The sequence below is a fragment of the Oryctolagus cuniculus genome, chromosome 4, assembly GCF_051225735.1.
Source record: "Oryctolagus cuniculus isolate XC-2025 breed Fujian yellow rabbit chromosome 4, ASM5122573v1, whole genome shotgun sequence".
Classification (NCBI taxonomy): Eukaryota; Metazoa; Chordata; class Mammalia; order Lagomorpha; family Leporidae; genus Oryctolagus; species Oryctolagus cuniculus.
In genome coordinates, this window is record NC_142870.1 from 6774840 (window position 1) to 6798289 (window position 23450).

Genomic DNA, 23450 nt, shown 5'->3' on the forward strand with positions numbered 1-23450 from the left:
GGGGTGACCTCTGAGCCATCAGATCTTAGCATTTCCAGGCAAACATGAAAAGGAGAAAGATCTAACTTTCACGCTCTGACAAAATGTAGCTTCCTGTTTGTAAGGAGAGTGGCTTTAAAAGCCTTCTTGCACGTCAAATGTTTGTGCCACGTCAATTTTTTGATGTTCCTTCTCTTTGTCTACAAACCCCAAATACCTAGATTAAATTTCATTTTAAGTATACACAGGTTTAAATATTAAGTAGAAAAAAATTGCCCAACAAGAACCTACTGGGGTTCACTGAGCAACAAGGGTTTAAAAGGAATTGAAAATAAAACCAGTGAGGCGTGGCTATCCTGCTTTGGACCCTGTGACTGGCCACACAACACCTGCTCGGGCCTTCGACTTTGGCCCTGTGCCATACTCCTGCTTGGTCAGGACTCGCTTCCCAGGCTGGGCTGACAGCTCGTGACCACATCAGTGTCAGTTGAGGCCACAGTGGCTTTGCCCAGGTGGCCTCAGAAGTGGCCAGGAAGCCCAGGTTGACAGGGAAGATTCCTATGGGCAAGCCATCGGTTCTCCTCTCTTGGGGGGGAATGATACTTTCCTTCAGCCAACTCACTTCTCCCCAGGGGCCACTGGGGATCCAGGATGGCTGGGAAGAGTGACAGCTCCTTGGAGGCTGTGGGTTGGCTCATTCTTCTTCAACAGAATCGGAAGAATCGGAGGGGAACCAAGTTGAGAAGATGGCAAGTTTACCAGTTGGCTTCCACTACCACAGGGACCTGTGTCTGAAAGACAGGAAGTTGGAAATCGGGGCTGTCTTTGCCCAGGTGGTTGTATGTGGCCTCCAGCCACTTGCTGGGTCATTTTGCTGGGTCTGTCCACACAGGGCCCTTTTCCTGGGCCTGGCCCTACGGAAGGTGTGTCTCCTACTCCCTTGTGTCAGCTATGGCCATATGACTGACTGTGGGCAATGGGGTGGCTTATGTCTGAAAGCAGGTGTCAGGTTCAATGTGGAAGGGCAAGCAACTGCTCCCAGGTGGGTCTCAGATCGGCCTGTCCCTCTCTCAGAGGGCAAAACGGAGGAGAGATGAGCAACAGCTGAAACACGGCTGGCTTGTGACGAGGGGGAGAAAAAGTTCCTGTTGCTGTGAGCCACACCGTCCTTGGAGTCGCTGTTGCTGAAGCGAAACCTGGAGCGACCCTGGCCACAGAGACAGCCTTACTACGTAACTGTGGATCTTGGGATGTAAAAGGCACTGCATTTAAAAGAAACGTGAACCCTAAAATATCCCGAAGGTAAACTCTGAATGTCATTCTATGACTCAACACTGGATAGGAAAAGAATCCATAGTCAATAAGATTATAATAGAGAGATTTGTCTGATCCCAAAGGACAACATACAGAAGATGAAAAATTCTGCTCCTTAAATGACTTCCAAGTCAATGTTTGAGTTTATCATGGCAAGAAAGCTTGTTAGGGATGCCCTAAATGCACCCTATCCCATCATTCTACTAGTGCTGTGGAACAAGGAGCCCTTGATTTCTGGACTGGGTGACCTCAGGATCTGTTGTCTCCTGGACAAACTGGTTTGTCCTGGGGACCACGATCATCACATCACTGATAAAACTATCAGTTTTATACGGGAAGGAAGAACTTAAAGTCCACACAATGGCAGGGACTGTTATTGAACCCTTCTCTTGACCTTGTGAAGGACGTATTTTCTCTATAACGAAGAAACTAAGCTTAGAGGGGAGAAATAACTCACAATTACCCATCAGTGTCCTACCCGGAGGACTTCGTTAGCCAACCGGGCTCCTCTCTTACCATCGTCATCAAAATTAACTCGCTTGGGCGTCGCTCCCCCCAGTGCCGTATGGTGGGGCATAAAGAAGTTAACCAGATGTGGTGTCCATTATGGACTAAATAGCAATGGTCAGTTCAGTGCTTACCCTACAAGGCCTTATGTGAGGTGGTAGCCATTATCGTAATCTCAAACACATTCTGGAATAGGTCCTGCTACTATTATTGGTTATGGTTATCTCCATACTCCAGATGATGTGCACTGTCTTAACCAGTAGTCCCTGCTTCTGGGGTCTCTAACACCAGCTCTCTAACTTCAGAGAGCATCCGATCACTGGAGGGCTTGAGAAAAACGCGTGTCTGGGAGCCAGCCCGGAGTTTCTGGATCTGCAGGGCTAGGGTCAGAGGGTCAGCGGGTTTCCAGGTGGTGCACACTGCTTCTCCTGCAACCACACCTGGAGAGTCAGGATCCACCCGACCCCCCTGCTCAATGAGTTACAGAGAATCTGAAAAAAATGAACAAGCACCTATGTTAGGTTGTCTCAAGTTCAGTTTTGTTATTTGAGAGGGTGGAGAAAGTCAATAGGGTGAAATATCTAAGCATCATGGCTGCCAGACGGAATTTTTGGTCTTTTAGCTGAAGTATCCTAGGGGACAGAAGTTCAAGTGTATCTTCCTAGGGGAGAAAATGAGAATTTCTGGGGAAAATAAAAGCAATCAGAGGCTGGCGCTGTGTATAGTAGGCTAAGCCTCCGCCTGTGGCACCAGCATCCCATGTGGGCTCTGGTTCATGTCCCAGCTGCTCCTCTTCTCATCCAGCTCCCTGCTTATGGCCTGGAAAAGCAGCGGAAGATGGTCCAAGTACTTGGCCCCTGCACCTGCGTGGGAGACCCAGAAGAAGCTCCTGGCTCCTGGCTTTGGATTGGCCCAGCTCCGTTGCAACCATTTGGGGAGTGAATCCACGGATGGAAGACCTCTCTCTCTGTCTCTCCCTCCCTCTGTCTGTAGTTCTACCTCTCAAGTAAATAAATAAAATCTTTATAAAGAAATGATCAGTTGACAATTGCCCTCAGGATTCTCCTTGGATGGCAAGTACCATCATTGAATGACCCTCAACATTGTACTGGCTGGGAGCACAGACAGGAGAGATCTGAGCTCCTAGGATTGGGCAGGCTAAGCTGGGGACCTTATGTGTACGGTTCAGGGACTGGTGGTTGAACGATTTTGGACAGCTTTGCCTACCGAGCTCCCACCACCCGCTGTCTCCACCCCTGGGAGGTTCCCCTTACACATTTTAAGATTACAGCTTCTGAGAAGTCCTAGGGTTAAGAAACCTGCTCTACTGTATACCCAAGGGCACTTCACCAAGTTCACTGGAAAGAGATGGAATTAAAAGATAAGTTTACTTGGGTGCAAGAAATATTGAAATCACATGTACAAGAAATTTGAGCTTTCCCTGATGTTTGGGAACACTTCAAGGAGAGCTGGGCTGACCGGATGCCTCCACTTTAAGCTGGGGAGAGGGGAGTCCCAAAGCTTGAGGGATGTGCTTAAGTTTTGCCGAGCCAGAAACAAGGTCGGGGCTGGCAAAAAGGTTCTGTGACTCTCAGCGCATTGTACAGGCAGGTAGTTGGGTCTGCTGGCTGTCATGAAATGTCTTGACATAAGCTATCCTCCTCTTCACTGGCCAGCAAGGACACTGGACAGGACAGCACAGAGAGTCCCGACACCCACTCAACTGTAGCACCAACACCACTTGGGAGCGCTCACCACAAACACAGTCTCAGACCCCACACCTGAGCTGCTGAGCTAGAACTTCCGGGGGTTACTTCCCAAGGACCTGTGTCTTACAAAGAACTCACTTTCCAAATGGATTGTGTGGCTAAAGTTTGCCGGCGGTGGCATGGTGGATTGGAGAGGTCTGCCCAGCCGTGTGATGCAGTGGAAAATCAACAAGCATTGTTGTAAAGACAAATCCCACATTCTGCATAGCATGTGAGCACCTAATGATTCAATTTGCCTCTGTGGGCAAATATTTAGCCTTTTTTCCCCCTATGTTTCCATTCCATTATTATTGTTTTAAATTCCATAAGTACTAAAAAAAATTCCTTTCCCATCCCTAAATGTGGTTTGCATAGTTATAGCCTTCACTCCCCACTACAGACCCTTTTTAAACTTTTTTCATTCCATAGAACGTCAACCTTTCTCTGCTCGGCAAAGGCAAGTTTAAACAGATACTGGGTTCAACAGGAGGCTCATTTTCCATTTTCCATGGCAAAGAATCCAAACACTGGAATAAGTCAGAGGTATCATTTGCTGAATATTTTTGTAAAGACAGTTTAATTTCAGGCCCTTTATTTGCAAGAGAACCGTCTAACCCAAATAAAACATAATACATCTGTCTGTTGTTACAAGTGACCAGCTTTAGCTGAACACTCTTACTTATTAGCAGCGAACTTTCCTACAGAGCGAGATGGTGCAGCAGCTCCCAGCGTGGAATTCCCCTTGGTTTACCACCCCCAAGTCTCTCCGTGCTCCAACATGCGGGGAACGTGGGTAATAAGCATTTTCTCCCCTTTAATCACAGCGTGGCTTGGACTTGCATTGTTGGGAGATGACTGGTGAAAACAGGAAAATTTATGCCTGGGAGAAAAACGAGGCCAGTTGTAATGCTGCACTAGACTTCCCCGCGCTGCCCCGACATCCTCCTCTTGTCGAGGTGAATTCGCACTCAGCACAGAGGAGGGGGTGGCTCAAAATGGAGCCCCTGGGTTCAGGAAGGGAAAATGCAGGGCGTTTGGGCTTGCCTGACTGTGACCAGGAGAAGTCCCAGTGGGCGGCACCTGCTTCTGCAGACAGCAGTCGGGAAGAAACAAGTAGTTCATTTAAGGTATTTTGTTTAATGTGATTTCAAATCGGCCATAGTTGGAGCACTTAAAAAGGAAGAAAATAACTGGGAAGCCAGCAAGGATATTTGTTGCTTTTTTTTTTATCTCTCTGTGTGATTTGAGAAGTTGCTAAGACCGAATCACTGCATTTTCACATTTGTTGTAAATCATTCTATGATTTACAAGATTTCATAGGGATTTTCTCCTGATTAGATCTTTCTCTCACAAGGACATTGAGACAAGCATCTTTTACCACTCACATTTTACTTCTTCTTGTGTCGCCTAATCAATATTTTTTGGAGTGCTGAAAACGCAGATGTCTAGAGAGCACGTCGTTAATGTGTGCCTTTGAACAGGCCCGTTATAAAGAGGCAGCAATGTCAGGCTGCTTGCCTCTCTGCCTTCATGCTGGCTACCTTCTCCTTGGCTGATAGTAAGTTAGGAATTGTTGGAGTCAGTGATGCCACTGACAACCAGCTGGCTTGGCTGTGATTCACCTGCATACGAGGCTGAATGTTTCGCCCTGTTGACTTTTATGCGTATTGTGCTCAGGCTTGGAAACTTATCCCAGACAAAAGATTACGACTTTCCCTTGATTTGGAACCCAGTTATTTAACAATGAAATGAGTGTCAGGAAGTTTCAAAATCCAGTCTCGCCATCAGTCTAGAAGTTCGACCACATTTCTCTAACATAGCATCCCAGGGGAACACAATCAGTATAAAAATTCTTGGCTTGTGGTCAATTTACCTTAAATACCAGAACTACTTCTGAGCTGCTTTCCCCAACGTTGAAAACACCGATGCTTGTGATCTGAGTGTTCAGAAACTTCAAACTTCAAAATACCTCCTCGAAGAATCCAAGTCCAAGACCTCAGCAGTCAACAGGGGTAAAAGCAGGGTAAGAAAACGCCTTCTGCTGTCTGTGGGTCGTCAGCTGGGGGACTCCCAGCCCATCTTTCATGGCGTTAGGATGCCAGGTCCCTCTGAATCTCAAATGGACAGCAAATCATTCTGAGAGTAGTATGGTCCCCATGAAATGTTTGACATGGGCTAATGGCAAACATGGTTATTGCACATTCAGCAATTTAGATGTGCAGCCTACATCTGTATATGCGATGTAGGCTTAAAAGTTCTTGGGAAATGTGCATTATGAAAAATGCATGCATTTCAAAAAAGCTTTATACCAAAATGAACTTAAACTTCACGGGTTTCTGTTTATTATGTCTGGCATCCCGAAGAAAGAGCACATGTATGTTCAAGAGTGGCTCAGAAGGCCAAAATCTTACAAACAAGGTTTCGTGTACAGACAGCATTTTGCAAGATCAGCAGTCGAGATTTTTCCCAGCAGCTCCGCTCTGAACCGCTGTGGGCAGGGAGAAGGCTTTTCAGGCACAGCGTGACCGAGGCGTGAGCCCATCTACCAAGCTGGTTGCATTTGTAATATTTTGGCTTGGGGGCTGTTAACCATTTTTGTGTTTTGTGCCTTTTTTGGTGGACTGGTGAGACACATGACTGCCTTTTCATAATAAGTCATCCAAACAGAAAAAAATAAAAGAATTAAGAATACCAAAGGCACCGATAGTATTGAAATACACTCATGCCAACACTGAGAAACAACAAAAAGGTCTTCTTCGTAACTATTAAGCCAGAGCTATCGTCCTGAAGCTGTGGTGAGCAGAAATGCTATTTCAAAACCCCCGAAAAGCCTGCAGCGTGGAGAAGGAATGTCCGATTTCCACTATGACAAAGTCCCAGCGGCTGCTACTACAACCATGATCGGTGGCACACGTTCAGAGTGAAGCAAATGGAAATTTTCATGAGAGGCGACTGCAAATAAACCAAGAAACCATCCCTCGCCCCTCATCCAGGGTCACAGATCCCCACCGGGCTCTCCCCATCGTCTGCTGGGGTTCCAGGCGCTCGGCTCATACCTGCCTGTGCATCCCCAAGGCAGGAATTCTGCTCCTGCCGTGGGACTCAGGCTGAACTGCGAAATTCACTGCACAGACCCACTGTTGACAGCTGTAGCCGCTAGCCAGGTCAGGTGGCATCACACTGATAAAAACGCCTGGATGGCTTAGCCATCCGACTCACCGCTAGCTCCCTTTCCAAAAGGACACCCCTGCCCCGCACTTGGGTGGCTAATAAGCAAAACAGCGGGGCTGACGTCACAGCAACAGCGGCTCCATTCCCACGTCCTCTGCCCTGCACGGACACCCAGGAGGAAATCAAACACAGCCCAGATACATACGCGGCTCTCGGTCTTCTCAGCCTTACCCCGTGGCTCTTCTCAGAATCCCGAGGGCGGCCCCAGCAGCCAGTGCACCACTCAGCCACACACGGCTTCCTGTGACCGTGGTTTCATCTCAAGTCTCGCTGGGAAGGAGCAGAGAGCTTACTCATCTACCGAGGACTCACTACTCACACCATACGCCCCTTCCTAAGTCCTCCAGAGTGCCCACAGCCGACACAAAGCCGGGGTTACCTTTGAGAAGCACAAATCCTCTTGCAAGTCCTGGCCCTGCCTCCCCTTGATCCGTGTTCCCTTCAGGATGGGACCTGGGTGTGTAGCTGCCTCTCCCCACCAGCTCCTGGCCCTGCAGGCTCTAGTCTGGAGGCGACCAATGCCTTCCTGAAGGTTCTCTGCTCTTCCCCATTCTCGGTGAACTCCCACCTGCCCTTCCAAAGTCAGGTTGAACATTACCTCCTCGGCACTTAAACTGAAATCCTTGAGAGGCAGCGTAGTGTAAAGATTAAAAATTCCAGTCGCTGTTTCTGTTAATAGAGCTGTGCAGCTTCGCCCGCATGGGAGACCAGGAGGAAGCACCTGGCTCCTGGCTTCGGATCGGCCCAGCGTGCCGGCTGTAGTGGCCATTTGGGGGGTGAACCAACAGAAAAGGAAGACCTTTCTCTCTCTCTCTCTCTCTCTCTCTCTCTCTCTCTTTCACTCTGCCTGTCAAAAAAAAAAAATAGCTGTGCAGCTTGGGACAACTTTCTGAACCCCTTTGAGACTTGATTTCCTCACCTACAGAACAGCAATCGTGATAATTCCTGCGTCTCGTAGGCTTGCATGAGCTCAAAATACACAATGAACCTGCTCGTACCGGTTCCTGCGGAAGAGTTAGCTACTACCAACGCTGGCTGCGATGACCACGTCTTCCCAAGCAGAATCACACGGACCACAAGTGAACGCGGATTAAGGTTGTGATTCCTTCCAGCTCTCATAAATCGACAAGAACCCTCATGCCCTGAATAAGCCGTGTTTATGCCTATGCAATTAAAAAGCCATTGAAAAGGCAAAGAGGCTTGTCGACACTGCAACTTTGATTTGTATGCCGGGACCGTGTGGCACCTGCTGGGAGCCAGTGGCGCTGACATGGCCTGGGTCCTTGTTCTTGTGTGGCTTTCACTGGAACAGGGGAGTGAGGCATCAGGAAACCATTTGAGAAGAGGTGTGAAGACGCCCACAGGAAGAACGAGGCAGACAGCCCAGGATGGGAGATGGGCTAGAACACGGGGCCTAGGACACATCCTGGGCTGGGGTCCAGCAGTGCTCCCCTGAGGAGGGGGTGCTGAGCTGGAGATGTGAAGAGTGAGAAGTATCCAGACAGGCACCGCAGTGAGCAGGGAGACAGATCAGGGTTCAGGATAGAGGGACTCACGGCCTTTGCAAAGGCCAAGGAGAAGAAGCTGCGAGCAGGGGAGAAGGGGTAGAAGGATCGGGTAGGGGCCGAGGACAGAGCCGCACCCCACGGGACTTGTGGGTCCTTCCTGCCCCTTGCCTTCATTGTAGGATCACCAGGAGCACGGGGAGAATCCTGGGGTTTTATTCCAGGAAAAGAAGGGACTGGGGCATTCTTGATGAAACATGGAAAGCACAGGCAATGCTTGGGGTCTGTTTAATGGGTGCTTTCGGTAGCCAAAGCTGAGGACCGATGCCAGTAGTTTGAGCTCAGCAAGGTAGGAGCCCTGAGTTTCATGTCCCAGACTGAGGGATCAGGCATCCCTGACAGGTGGATGTTGGGGCAGTGGTGGGGAGGGAGACGAAGTTGCCAAGGATTCCTGGCCTCTCGGAATGGACATGACATGGTTTCTTGTTTTCTAGGGGTTTCTTTGTACTGATTTAGACGACACTGGATCTTCCTGTCCCTTTAAGAACATGCGTATGTTACAGGACATCCAGGTTGCTTGAACGTCTTGGTAGGCTATCCGCCTGCAGCCAGCTCACTCTTGTGCATAATCCTGATGTAGAGGGTGAGACTCTGGGCCAGGCTGGAGGTTGGGGCACTGATGGACATGACCTTCAAGAGAGCAGGCTGGGCAGGAGAAGGCCCTGGCACTTAGTCTACGAAAGGAACTCAAACCATGGAAGTGGATGTGTCTCCCCCAGACAGCGAAAGGTTGGGCAACTGCAGACTGAGCCCTGGGCAGCCTTGAACTAGGCACAGTAGGAGACTTAGCACAGGGGAGGGAGCCACTGGTCCAGGAAACACAGATGCACCAGGGACACATGGCATTCTATGTCGACAAATGCCTTCACAGGTGGCATCTGATTAAAGGAATTTGGCATAGCTGCTTTCTCGGTGGGGCTGGGGGCAGCATTTTGGCAGTAGACACCCAAAGTTTTAAGCCAGTTCTTCATACCCTTTGACCGAGTAGTGGGTCATGATTATAAGAGATCCTTCATAGGCAATGTGTAACGAGATTCCATGCTAGAGTGTTCTCTACATTTAGCTATGATATCCAAACATGTGGGGCAGCCTGGATCTCCTGCAATACAGACATGGCTTTCAGTTTATAGACTATTAATCAGCTGGAACATTATGCATGTCAAAATGCCGGACGTGTTTGAAAACAGGCAACAGATACCACTAACTATCCAGGGCCCCTCTCAGCGTCTCTCTGTAGGTGACAAGAGCATGATATGCGTCTAGCGTCACCAGCAGTTATCTCTTCAAAGGAAAACAGAATTAGAAAGAGTTTACAACCAGACTTTCCATCTTTATGGAGTTAATCTGAAAATTTAATTTCCCCAGCACAGATCTTTCCCAAGCATTGCAGATTTCACTCTAAACGAGAACCACTCACTGCGTTCCACTGAGAAATTTTCCACACACGGTTGCAGCCAATTCTATGAAATCATTTGCTGTGAGAGATGTTTTGATTGCACAAATCCAAGAACCAACTTTTCATTAAGTGATCAGGGCTATTATTTCATGTTGATTTAAGGCTTTATTTAATCGACTGAAGAGTTTGCACTTCACCCAGAGGTTGCTGATGAAGCAGATTTCCTGCCCAGGGCTCTGCTCAGGCAAGTCCCTCACCTCAGATTCCTCTCTGCCCTGTGCCTGGTAAGTCTCTACTCAAAACTCCAGGCCCAGCTCACCTCCCCCAGTCACATCACCTCCTAGAGCTCACATCACCTCCCCCAGCCCACGTCACCTCCCCCAGTCACATCACCTCCCCCAGTCACATCACCTCCCCCAGTCACATCACCTCCCCAAGTCACATCACCTCCCCCAGTCACGTCACCTCCCCAGTCACATCACCTCCCCCAGTCACATCACCTCCCTCAGCTCACATCACCTCCCCCAGTCACATCACTTCCCCCAGCTCACGTCACCTCCCCCAGTCACATCACCTCCTGCAGTCACATCACCTCCCCCAGCTCATGTCACCTCCCCAGTCACACCTCCCCAGCTCACGTCACCTCCCCCAGTCACATCACCTCCCCCAGTCACATCACCTCCCCCAGTCACACCTCCCCAGCTCACGTCACCTCCCCCAGTCACATCACCTCCCTCAGCTCACATCACCTCCCCCAGTCACATCACCTCCCCTAGCTCATGTCACCTCCCCCAGTCACATCACCTCCCCCAGTCACGTCACCTCCCCCAGTCACATCACCTCCCCCAGTCACATCACCTCCCCCAGCTCATGTCACCTCCCCAGTCACACCTCCCCAGCTCACGTCACCTCCCCCAGTCACATCACCTCCTAGAGCTCACATCACCTCCCCAAGCCATCACCTCCCCCAGTCACATCACCTCCTAGAGCTCACATCACCTCCCCCAGTCACGTCACCTCCCCCAGTCACATCACCTCCCCCAGCTCATGTCACCTCCCTAGTCACACCTCCCCAGCTCACGTCACCTCCCCCAGTCACATCACCTCCCCCAGTCACATCACCTCCCCAGTCACACCTCCCCAGCTCACGTCACCTCCCCCAGTCACATCACCTCCTAGAGCTCACATCACCTCCCCAAGCCGTCACCTCCCCCAGTCACATCACCTCCTAGAGCTCACATCACCTCCCCCAGTCACATCACCTCCCCCAGTCACATCACCTCCCCAGCTCACATCACCTCCCGCAATCATATCACCTCCCCCAGTCACGTCACCTCCAGCTTCTGAGGATTCATTTGCCTCTCTCTTCTCTTCTGCCTTCTGCTGTTGCCCACACCCAGAACAACGCACACGGCACTGCTGCAATGCTGTTCTGGAGCCTGTCTTTCCCTAGAATGACTCTGAAGGGGTGAATGTCTGCTCGTCCTTCATCCCTAGTGGTGCACACAAAGCCCGCACGTGTAGGGAGGGAGGGGCAGGGTGCCTGGAGGCTGTGCCCAGGGTGCAGGACCGCTAGTTAGTGACCTCTGTACCTTAGCTGGGGATCCTGTATGCAGTGCGTCGGCCAGTCCACAGCTGGGCACGCCGGGGCTTGGGAGGCCGCCCCAGGTTTCCATGATCAATCTAAAGGATTTGGATTTCCTCTTTCAACTTGGAGAATATAGACGAGCCTACGACATCTTACCTCAAAGAGAAAATGCATTGTACATTTCTCAAGTTGATTAAAATCATAAACATGGCCACAGCATGCGCAGTTCAGCCCCACAATGACTTTCTGCATGCGTTTGCCTTCCCGTGAGGCCTTATGCACACTGCCCACTGTACCCAGAGGCTCCTAACCTCCCCTCAGCACTCTGGTTGCTTCCTACACCAGGTGTCTCCAATATGGATGTACTCCAAGTGGACCCAGGGACAAAATTATAGACTTACTCTAGAATAGCTTCTACTTGGTCCTCCTCATTGTTCAAGTGCATACCTGTAAGTGTACATAATAGGGGCAGGCCCTGCGGTGCAGCAGACGAAGCCACTGCTTGGGCTTCCCTCACCCAGATCCAGATCAGAGAGGCTGGTTCAAGTCCCGACCACTCTGCTTCTGATCCACCTCCCTGCTAACACACCTGGGAGGCAATCCAGGATGGTCCGTGGGCGTAACCTCCTGCTGCACTTATGGACTAAGTCCCTGGCTCCTGGCTTCAGCCTGGCCCAGCCCTGGCTGCTGTAGGCCATTAGGGGATGAATCAGTGCAGAGATCTCTCTCTCTCCCCCCTTTTTCTGTCACTCTATCAAATAAACAAATGAATATACATGTCCATAATGCATCAGTATAGGACAAAAAATCATATAATGCACACGTTGTTCCAAGGGATTCTTGAGGAGGTGATAATTTTCCAGGCCGTTCCTTTAGATCCACGCTTACTAAACTTTCGTGTGCGTACAGATTCCCTGGGGATCACTGAAAAGCGAATTCTGAACCTGGGGTGAGGTCTGAGCTTGCATTGCTAACCAGCGCCCAGGGACACTGAGGCTGGAGGCCCAGCGCTCCCACCACGCGTGGTAACGGCCTCTGGCAGCCGCAGGACGCGGAGCACAGGAAACGAGCGGAGTGAGTCTTCTCTCATGTCTCCCCCGGATGGTCATAGCTGGCATCACTCTAGCCACAGAAGAGAGAAGGACATCCCTTCCGCGTGTGGATGCCGAGGGAGCCGACGTCGGCGTACCTCTCTCACGTAGCTCTGTTGTGGCAGGGCCTCCGAGAGCTTGCTGGACAGATGTTGTGACTGCTGGCCGCAAGTCCCAGGTTGCTACTTGCTTCACTGGAAAGACAGCGCTGCTTGTAATCACTGTACAGTGGTGCAGAACGCCCCTGTAGTCAGAGAGCGTGTCCCACCGTTTGGCGTTTATCCAGAAACGTCCTTTCCAGGGAGCAGAGCTGGAAACGAAGGACTTGACCACTCCTGGTCAGCAAGGATCCCGTGGGGCCACATTAACCAGAAGAGTGCTGTTAGGAGTCTCTTCCATCCTGACTATAGCACCTCCCTCCAGACACCTTGACCCTGGGAAACCAGGTGGTTGGGATCTAACGAGTTATAAATACTCTCTTCTGAAGGAAATGGAGAAACATCACACACACACACACACATGCACACACACAGATGCACACACACGCAACTGAATAAAATGAATCCCTCAATTCATGAGCGCTACCCAGCAGTTGGTGTTCTCATGTCCTATTACACTTTCAGAGGATGACTTTGGGTTAATTTGACCTGTTATATTTTCTCTAGCTGAGTTTTTGAATCAGCTTGTACTAGGCAAGAATGATTGCAAATACGTTTTCAAATATCGACATCTTGTCTCCTGCGTAACTGGTGTCAGTGCAAAGCGACAGGTGGGTGAGTTGGACAGGTACTTCCTCTAAAACTAGACCTGTGGTCCACAGAAACGTAAGACAAGCCCCCGGGACTCAGTGCTCCTATGAGCTTCACACTGAAGAGGGTGTATCCAAGACTGGTAAAGACAACAAGGAGGCGGGAAGACCATTCAGCTGGCTGTGGGCAGTGAGTTGGCCCCTGAATTAAATCTGGTTTGCCACTGCCTACTTCTCTCCCTTGGCTCTACCTTCAACCATATCTTCAGCCACATGGCCCACCTTGCAGTGGGTGGAACTAGAAACCCTGGTTGAAATATCTTGGCAATTCCAAGGTGTCATATTTGTTCTGCATGACCTCCCCTGTTTGCTCATGATGATTGATCATTTTTTAAAACATTATTTAGAATTACAGAAAGAGAGGGCAAGAGAGAGAGAGAGAGACAGAGAAAGAGAGAGTGATCTTCCAATCACTGATTCACTCCCCGAAAGGACCACAAAGACTGAGGCTGGGTCAGGCCAGCCTGACTGGAGACTCCAGGCCAGGAGACTGGAACTCCAACCAGGTCTCCCACATGAGTGGCAGGGGCCCAAGCGCTTGGGCCACCTTCCTCTGCTTTACCAGGTATATTAGCAGGGAGCTGGATCAGAAGTGGAGCAACCAAGACTGAAACCAGTGCTCATATGGGATGCTGGCATCATAGAGAGAGACATAGCCCACTGTGCCACAACATTGGCTCAGAGATCGGTAATTATACTCATGGGATTACAAGGCCAAAATGCTTGTTTGGGGGAAGTGGATATTGGAAAAAAATCAGGTTTCTGTCTATGGATAAAAGCATAAAGCCAAGCCTTGGGAAGCAGGATTAGTGGGTGTGGAGAGGAGCTTCCTCCTGGCTGGGTGATGAGGTATGATGCTACAGGAAGTACTGTCTGCCACTCGCCTTGGTTGGAACCCCTGCTAGCCCAGTTAGTGGACACACTTCATTCTTCATCTGACTTGGTACTTCAAGCATCAAGGTTGATGCTACTGTCTTCTCTCAATCCCCTACTTTTCTGTTCTATTTGTAGACTCCTTCCCCTTTTCCATTTCTAGGTTCCTCCCCTCTTGACAATCCTTCAAATAGCATCTTCCCCAAGGCCCCACACTCCACAATCACCTTCCCCTCACTAAACACACAGTGCTTCATCCCTTACCATGGCACCTGGAGCCATCTTTATCATCCGAGAAGCCCGAACTTTGTGTATCCATCCAAGGTCACTCTTATCACTGCAAGACCAGCAGTCAGCTGTCTATTGTTTCTCTAATTGATTGCCCAGTGACACCCCAAATTAAATCCAGCCTTACTTCGCTATCCACCTCCACGGACCCCTAATTTATCTTATATGCCCTAATGCTGTCCCCGCCTCCCTTCCCACCGCCCCTGCTTTGTTACAGCCTTAAACCTTTTTCCATTTGTGACTCCAGCAGGCTCACGGTTGAGGTTCCTGTCTTAAGTCATTCTTCCTCTACAGCGTTCTCCAGAGAGCAGCCTTGGTGCTGTCCCCAGTACACTCCCTTGCCCAGCTCGGTGGCCCCTAGTATCTACAAGCCAACGCTTCGCTTCTGACTTGTGAATACGGCACGGAAGACCCTTCAGGAGCTCGCTCTACCTCGCCCTGGGCTCCAGCCACTCCCCAGCCTGCCACCTGCCTAAGCCATGCTGAATGACTCATGACTGTCCAAGTGCACTGGTCCTCTCCTGCTTGAGTGTTGTCTTCCGACAGGGTGAGACATCTGCTGGAAGCCTTCCTGCTTTGTACACCTGCTTCCTCATATCTTCTCTCTTGAGACAGACCTCATGGTAGACAGGTGCGTTCCCTGCCTGTCCCCATAGGTCCAGCTTCCCTGTGCTCTGTCTCCCAGAATATCTATCTTAGCATAGTGGGATTATCTGAGTACTTACAAACATCTGACTATAACAATTAGCAAGCTAACAACTGCTATCTGTGAGAACGTACATGTGACCAGCACTGTATCTGCAGCTCATATACCTTTAATCCAAATTTCAAAATAGCTCTGGGAAAATTATAGAAATGACACCTCCTATACGTTAAGAAGTTTGCCTAAAGTCACCTAACTGTCACCTAGCAAGTCAGCCATGTTGACAAAATGTTTTTCCTGGTCTGACTCTAAAGCCAGCTCTTGGCCCATCACACCCGCATGCCTCTCATGGAATGTAAGCTACACTATCTGATCGCGGACGTGCCAGTGTCCATGCTGCAGTGGGCCTTCATACTTGTTCAATGTGCACATGAATGGATGGAAGCAAGAGGCGTGTGGGGAGTTCCAGCTCTGGAAAAGGAGTTCTGGGTCTCAGAGAGAGTGATCCTACACAGTGGTTGTAGTGATGAGCGAAGAAGAGAAAGATCATTCTGCCTGTTGATGGCAGACACCGATGGCACTGCACCTGCCGAGTCAGCAGACACCGATGGCACTGCACCTGCCGAGTCAGCACTCCCTGGCAGCAACTCGTGCTGAGTCAGCAGAGATGATATCGCCAACTCTCACCCTAAACCTGCCTCCGTTCCTGAATCTTGACTTCCACGAGTGGCCTAAGCCAGAGGCCACCACATCCAGCTCTTCCTTCCTTTGTGACCCACAGACACGTGGTCTTCAGGCTTCTCCCCTGAAAAGTCCCTGTCTTCATCTCCTGTGCTCCTGCCCGCCCACAGCCCCCTTGGTGCAGCTCCCCATGGAGTCTTCAAAATCACTGTAGTGCCAGCCCCCACTCTGCACTCTCTGCTTGCTTCTCTTTTCAGAGTCACGCCATCTACTGAGCAACTAGAACCTTTCCAGTAGGAGCATCTGTCCACGTTGGTGGGCGAATCCCAGCACCTGACTCCGTTCTATCCCTGTGCCAACCCTAACTGGCCCTCCACGCTTCCACTGCTTACCTGAGGTCTGAGGTCTTACAGTCCCTGGCCCAGGGTGGTGCTCCAAAATGTTTTAATGGCTCCTGAATCTATGAGTCAATAAATGTATCCATAAATGGATGAATAATCAACCAGCACATTAAAGAATGAAGACATGTCAAAGACCTGGTCTGAAACCTGTGAGTGCTTTCTATGCGTTATCATTACACGTGGAGTCTTGCGCGTGCCACGTGAAAACTGCTCTTTCACAGTGGTGTATACGGGCACATGGTTCTATTTCTGTGGGAAGTAAATTTCCGTAATGTCGAAATCTGCCTTGTTAGGAAGCACTTCCTTTTATCTTCTATGACTCAGATCCTTTAGAAGCTGAACTAACCCTTAAGAACTCTTGGTGGGTGGCTCCTAGGCTGACTCACTAATATCCCCAAAGAGTGGATGGGAGCCAGACACAGCCTTTCTCTCCGGGAGTGGGCTCCTTCTTAGGGTCTGTTAACCACACCTGCGGGACCTGAATGATTGCAGATTTCCCCTGAAGAAGTGCAATTATGTCCATGCACGTCACTTCCTCATTCACTTAATTCACTTGCCCTGGCAAGCATGCACAAAATTTACATGAAGTCATGGCAGGGTCCTCTTGATCTACATTCACTTGGTATCTGTGTTAGCCTTATGAAACACCATGGAGGGGGCTGGCACTGTGGCACAGCAGGTTAAAGCACTGGCCTGCAGCACCGGCATCCTGTATGGGCACCAGTTCGGGTCCCAGCAGCTCCACTTCCAATCCAGCTCTCTGCTATGGCCTTGGAAAGCAGCAGAAGATGGCCCAAGTCCTTGGTCCCCTGTACCCATGTGGCAGACCTGGAAGAAGCTCCTGGTTCCTGGCTTCAGATCGGCACAGCTCCAGCCGATGTGACCATCTGGGGAGTGAACCAGAGGATGGAAGACCTTTCTCTCTCTGGCTCTACCTCTCTCTGTAACTCTTTCAAATAAATAAAATAAATCTTTAAAACAAAAACACTATCGAGGTCTTTGAAATATGAGGGGTCTTCAACAATTTCATGTAAAATGTGTACTAAAAAAAGCTATGCATAGATTTCCAAAAATTTTTGCATCTAAATAAACTTGTTACCAAGTAGCACAGAATTCTTGATGGCTCATCAGTATCCCACGGACCCTTCCGTACTCCTCTCATAGAACTTGATATCCCTGGGCCACGAGTCACATCCCATAAGGCAATCAGCCGCTTATAGCCAGGGGCCTTGCCTCACCCCGCTCTGTATCATCCGTTCCCAACACAGCGTCTGCCTGGCTCACATGAGTGCACGTGATGTAGACAGAAGGGCTATGGATTTCCAGGACAAGGAGCACTGATTTGTTTCAACTGGAAGACTCAAAGAAGCTTTTTTTTTTTTTGTAGAATTCAGAAATAGGGAAAAGGGATTGCTGACAAAGGGGGAATTGCCCAGGCAAAAGTACGTGGAGGTAAAGTATGTTGTGGTATGCTCAATTGATTGAGTCATTGGGTTCATCAATCACCAGTGGTTCTCAACTGTGACCGCACATGAGCAGCCCTTGGGAGAGATTTAAGACACACTAATGCCTTGGCTCTGATGCAGAGCGATCAAAGCAGAACCTCCTGGTGGAGGGGCAGATGAGTAAGAGTCTGAGTCTGGCTAAGTTTCAAGAAGCTCCCATTTGACTCTAATGTGTATCCATGGTTGGGAATACTTAGGGCTCTCAAGGAAGTTCATGTGAAACCAGACCGGCAGTTACGCTGGCAAAGAAGTTTATAAGGAGATTGAGTTCAAGCTGAAAACTCCTTTGACAGCCAGAAAGACGGCAGGAGCACAGATGGATTGAGAGGGGGACCATGGTAGGGAAATCATTTAGGGCACTGTTGGGTTTGTCTAAGTGAGGCTGTACGTGAACTTGGGTTGGTCACCATGTGAGTTCACCATCAGGTACAGTTTTCACCCCTGTTAACTCTGAAATGGTGATGGGTGAACCGGAGATGAAGGGGCTCTCGTTCTTCTGCCTATTAGAGAGGAATTCTCAGGAGAAATGCAGTGGGCACTGAGGGAGGCACGGTGGTGAAGCTGGCTCCGCGCACTTTTGCTTGGAGGTGCCCAAGAATTCAGAACTGGAGCTGGATGGGGCTGGCACTGTGGCATAGTGGGTAAAGCCACCGCCTGCAGTGTTGGCATCTCATATGGGTGCCAGTTTGAGTCCCAGCTGCTCCACTTCCCATCCAGCTCTCTGCTGTGGCCTGGGAAAGCAGTAGAAGATGGTGCAAGTCCTTGGGCCCCTCATGTGGGAGACCTGGAGGAAGCTCCTGGCTTCATATCAGCTCAGCTCTGGCCGTTGTGGCCATCTGGGGAGTAAACCAGGTGATGGAAGACCTCTCTCTCTCTGCCTCTGCCTCTCCATAACTCTGCCTTTCAAATAAATAAATATTAAAAACAAACAAACAAACAAACAAACTAGAGCTGGAGACTTTGGAGTCACTGTGCTTAGAAGCAAAAGGTGACCATACGTGAGTCAGTGAGCTCTGCAAGGAAGAAAAATACCGAAATAAGAAAGCAGAGGAGGGCAGTCTTAGTGACTGTGATGAGGGAGAGGGCAGAAGATTTTTCCAACCCAGGAACCAGAGAAGAACAGCTGGGCAGTTGGGCACTATGTACATTTTCCAGTGTGAACAACCAAGAAGGTGATATTTCAAGAAAAGGGACACGATCCAGGCGTCAGAGACTTGAGGCGTGGCAGGCACTGGCACAACAGTGAATACGCTACTGGTGATGCTGCGTCCCACAGCGAAGCCCCCGGGCTCGGGTCTCAGGTCCACTTGAGACTGCAGCTTTCTGCTAATGCACACACCAGGGGTGGGCTGCAGTACCTGGGTCTCTGCCATGCATGTGTGAGACTCAGATTGAGTTCCAGGTGCCTTTTGGGAAGTGAACCAGTGGATGGAAGGTCTCTCTCTCTCTCTGTCCTGATCTCTCTCTACCCCCCCCCCCTTTCTCTGTGTGTGGGCGTGTGTGTCTGCCTTTCAAATAAATAAAAATAAGTAAAGAAATATATTTTAAAAAGAGTTGAGAGGGAAGGAGGCACTGATGCTGTCTGGGAAGCACCGCTCAGAAGGGTCGGAGACACCTGCTTCCCCCGGAGTGGAGGGAGGGGGAAAAGATGTATGCACAGCATTTGTACTATTCATCACCTTCTGTTTCTGATCAGACATGGGGACATTTGCACCAACAAGGTGCTTGCTCTCAGAGGCTTTTGTTCTAGATTGGGGGAAGGGGGAGAAAGATAATACAGTCATAGAAAGTGTTTGAGGGAAAGAGGATGGCAATTGAAGAAGTGCGATCTTACTTAAAGAAATGATGGTCCAGTCTTTTGGGTAACAGGTACAGGTGGAAGAATGTGGAGCCAACCTGAGCTAGCTCCTAAGGGACATGCAGGAGAGGCAGCACCAGGCAGAGAAAGGGTCCAGCCAGAAGCAGGAGCCTTGTGAGGGTCCCAGGCATGCCAGGCGTGGACTGGCGTCTGGTTACCCACACATGGCTTTGTTGATGCTTGGAGCCCTGGCTGAGTATGGGAGAGGTGGGCTGCCCGCGCTGGGGATTAGCAAGGCCTCCGTGGTAAAAAGTTGCTGGGGCTGTGGATTACAGATGCCACATTAGAAACATCAACATGGAAAGCCACAGAATGCAAACGATCAAGGTCACAGCAAACTCATCAGTGCATGGAATCCATATGGCAATTGAGCACATTAAGAAGCCTCCCGACTCTGCTATCTAGTTTTAGAAGAGCTATAATTTAATATCACTAGCTATCAATTAGTGCTGTTTTTCTCATCTGTAAAATGAGAGGTTTGGATGAAATGACCTCAAAGTTCTTTTCCAGCATCGTCAATGGTAACTGTTAGAGCGCATGTGAAATCCTGAAAGTGAAGGCACTTCTCTCACATTAACACCGAACGTTTCACTGTTGACGTCCACGCTACTGCAACTCTGTGTGTACACCTAACTTTCGGTGTCAGGTCTGCGCACACAAAGCTCTTAGTTCCATAGACCATTCTCGTTTTCACATGAATTCACTGTGAAAATACACAACCTAAGCCCTGGTGGGAGACATCTCAGTTGCCATGGATGATACACTAGGGTGACGATAGATCGCTGGTAAGGTATTCAAACAGCCCAACCAGAAAATACTTCGAGATGCACAGGTCCTAACATTTGCAAGCTTGGAAAATTGCTTTGTGAACATCTAGAGAAAAGGAACTTTTTCAAATAGACAGGAAGGTAGTAGCATGAAATAGAAAATAAATCTCCCCAAATATGACTCAGCTCCCAGAGCACTCCAGGAGGGCACTCCTCAAAGTTCATGGAAAATAAACTAAGAGATGTTTTTGTGCATAGTTTTCATAGTATGCATTTTCCATGAACTTCTTGAAAACTCTAGATATACACAATTTCAAAACTCTAACACCAATACAAACTTATCTTTTAATTCTGTTTCCACAAACTCGTGGAAGTGGCCTCATACAGACCAGTTGAAATACAGACGGGGGGCTAGTGAAGATATCACATGTGTGGGTAAGAAGTCTTGCTCAGGTGGAACCTTCCAGAAATCCCATGGTGGTCCAGGTGTTCCCTCCCCGTCCCTTTGGCCCAGACTGGCTGGTCAGCTAGAAGCACCTGGGGGCCTTATCTGGAGTTCAAGTGCGGGGGCTCAAGCTCAGCTGGGATCCCAGAGATCAGAGGAGAACGTGGTGGGAGAGCCGGGCTCTGCAGGAGGAAACCCGTGTGCTCTGCTCCTGCAGGCCACCTGCTCCTGGGCCGCTGGGCCAGGAGGCGGGACCGTGCCCTCCCCCGGAGGAAGGGGCCTCTGGCCCCACTCAGAGCACGCCTCGCCCACCTGCGCGGGCAGAGCCCTGGAGCCACTAGGGCTTTACAGCACGAGACCTCAGTCTTCACCGGTGCAGAACCGTCTCCTGGCATCACAAGGTATTTCTATCTGATAGAGCTCTGGATTCTGTTACAGCTGTTTGCCAACACAACCTACCAAGCAGAACTAACTCCCACAGAGGCCTGGGGAGCGGGCGGTACCTTCTTACTCATCAGAGGTCTGGGGACAGCAGGTACTCACGCTCTCGTGTGAATTCTCTCTAAGGGGCTCTGGAACCTTGGAGAAGTGGCGTGGCGGGGCCTCTCACTTGCGTAGCTATTAAATCTGTCGAGGGCCCCACGCTTCCTGTCCTGGGGCAGGCTGAGGCTGCTGGTTGTAGGTTTTTTTCCATTTGTTTGTAAAGCAGCCCCTCGTGCTGGGTAATTATTCTCAGCACACAGGGACACGCCAGCATCCGGCCCTGCCACGGGCTGGACGTCGCGGGCCTTCGAGTCCCACGTGCGTGTCTCCAGCCGTTTTCTTCCTTGCACCAGCTGCTCCCAGGTGACCGTCCACGCAGGAAGTGGACAGAAGCTGTGGGACAATGATGACTCTCCTCCCGGGCAGCCAGAGCTGGAGGAGGCCTCGGAGCGTGCAGAGCGGCTCCGGGTCACAGCTTCCGGAGAGGAAGCCACTGCTTTGCTCCCGGGGCAGGGAAGTCCTCATGGGGCCAGCTCGGCAGGGACAGCACTCGGGGAAGGGCTAGGGGCGCCCGACACCGGTCCAGGACAGAGGCAATCACGTGCCCTTGTCCTCATTTTTAAAGTCGCTCCATTGTTTTAACTGGCACATGCTAACTGTCCGTATTTATGGGCCTTTTCAAAACTTCCAAATGTTGATGGGATTTTCTGTGATGTCTTTCCTTCTCTCTCTTCTCTGTTTCCAAATTAGAAGCCGGTTTCACGCTCTCACTTCCACCTGAGCCTGGGTTCCTCTCTGCCTCTCTAGCACCGTCTGGAGTGGGAGGAGGCCTGCGGACAGCAGGAGTATGAGTTCTTCAAGAGCTGCAAAGCCTCGGGCAGGCCACAGGTCGCTCTGGGCCTCCCTGTTCCTTCATCTCTCATGGGAACACCTTCTCGGAAATCCCGGAAACTTTGTCTGCGAGGTGGATTTGGTTAAAGTGCAGAGACACAGACGGACCTGGTTCCGATTTCAACAAGCCCAGCAATTCTACAAGCGCAGCTTTCTTTAAAGACATCAGCTGGGACGTGGCTACTCTGGCGCTTGCTGGTGCCCACGCAGAGTTGCCTCCACTGGGGGAGCAGCTGGGCCATGCTGCCGCTCAGATACGCCCTTGGCTGTTGGAGAAATCAGACTGTAAACACATTTGCTGCACATCCATCTCCTCGTGATGCATGGAATTATGTTGGACCCTGGTGATAGCCACATACTCCCTGACATACGGATATGCCTTTAGGCTGTTGTAGTCTTCTCCTAGGAGGCAAAGAGTGAGGACTAAAGTTTTGCCCTGGTCTTAGCATAAACGTAGGCCTTGGCTCAGGTGTGCAGCCTTTGTCATGTTCCCTTGGTGCTAACAAATGGGATGATTGCAGATTCATTTTATTTATTTATTTTTTGACAGGCAGAGTGGACAGTGAGAGAGAGAGACAGAGAGAAAGGTCTTCCTTTGCCGTTGGTTCACCCTCCAATGGCCGCCGCGGCCGGCGTGCTGCGGCCAGCATACCGCGCTGATCCGATGGCAGGAGCCAGGTGCTTCTCCTGGTCTCCCATGGGGTGCAAGGCCCAAGCACTTGGGCCATCCTCCACTGCACTCCCTGGCCACAGCAGAGAGCTGGCCTGGAAGAGGGGCAACCGGGACAGAATCCGGCGCCCTGACTGGGACTAGAACCCAGTATGCCGGCACCGCAGGTGGAGGATTAGCCTAGTGAGCCGTGGCGCCGGCCTTGCAGATTCATTTAACGTGACCCCACGTTCACTTTTGGGTTGGCGTTTCGGTGATCGGGAAGAAATGTGCTATAGTACGAAGAGCATAGGACAGGCACCAGACAGGTGGGTTCAAACCCCAGATCGGGTGGTTATCACCTTGTGCTGGGGGCAGTGACATAAAACCCGCAAGCTCACGCCAACGCCTACACGCGGGGTCTTCCTGACTGTGGAGTGAGAGGCCTCCCGAAGGTAACTGACTGGGCCATGACTCTGGACAAGTGATTTCTTCTCCCTGCAAAAGCTAGCTTGGTTCGAGCTGGGTCAAGTGCAAGGTGCATTCAGGCCTCAAGGGGACAGTCACCAGGTTGGGGGAGCTGGAGAGACCTAGGCCAACCATGCTCAAGTGGGACGCTGTGCCTGATTGGTCCTGCATGGCACGGGCATTACCCAGGTTTTGTTCAGCCTGAAGAAGACAAAATTCAGGAAGAGCAAACGTGGTCCGGCTCTATGAGGATAGAAAGCAGAAGACGGAT

At 50.4% G+C, this 23450-nt stretch overlaps 1 protein-coding gene across 11 annotated transcripts in view; it reads right to left on the bottom strand.

Annotated features, from left to right (window-relative positions):
* The window catches only part of KCNJ15 (potassium inwardly rectifying channel subfamily J member 15), a 46357-nt gene that overhangs the window by 11005 nt on the left and 11902 nt on the right, over positions 1-23450 (bottom strand). Inside the window, exons 1-2 of one of the 11 annotated variants that reach the window (XM_089330564.1) lie at positions 7159-7357; positions 6951-7049 (exon numbers count right to left, since the gene is read on the bottom strand). The exons of 3 other annotated variants lie outside the window; for them this stretch is intronic. The gene's annotated coding sequence lies outside the window, so the exon portion shown is untranslated. Of the gene's footprint in view, positions 1-6924; positions 7131-7158; positions 7358-7377; positions 7589-23450 lie in introns of those variants that run through there. 7 more of the 11 variants (XM_089330562.1, XM_070071821.2, XM_070071819.2 and 4 more) reach the window with 7 other exon arrangements.